The sequence below is a fragment of the Mastomys coucha genome, unplaced genomic scaffold (assembly GCF_008632895.1).
Source record: "Mastomys coucha isolate ucsf_1 unplaced genomic scaffold, UCSF_Mcou_1 pScaffold15, whole genome shotgun sequence".
NCBI classification, from domain to species: Eukaryota; Metazoa; Chordata; class Mammalia; order Rodentia; family Muridae; genus Mastomys; species Mastomys coucha.
Window position 1 is genome coordinate 51,412,712 of NW_022196897.1, and position 297 is coordinate 51,413,008.

Below are 297 nucleotides of genomic sequence, written 5' to 3' on the forward strand. Positions count from 1 at the left end.
AGCTACAATGGAGGTAAAATCCTTTGGTGATGTGAGGGTCATTGAAGTACAACCTTATTACAATGAAACGCAATGTCTAAAAATTGTTCTTGTTTTGGACTTATACCACAGTAAGAGCCAAGATTTTAAACTCTACTAAATACAAAACAAACAAAAAGACTTTATATACTCATGTTCATTTAAGAAAATACTAGTAGTGATGTATTATTTTTAAGTATACAGCTAATATGTTTGGAGTTATTTAAAATTTATATTGAGGAAAAATGTATTTTCACTATTGCTGTAGACGGGCATCTA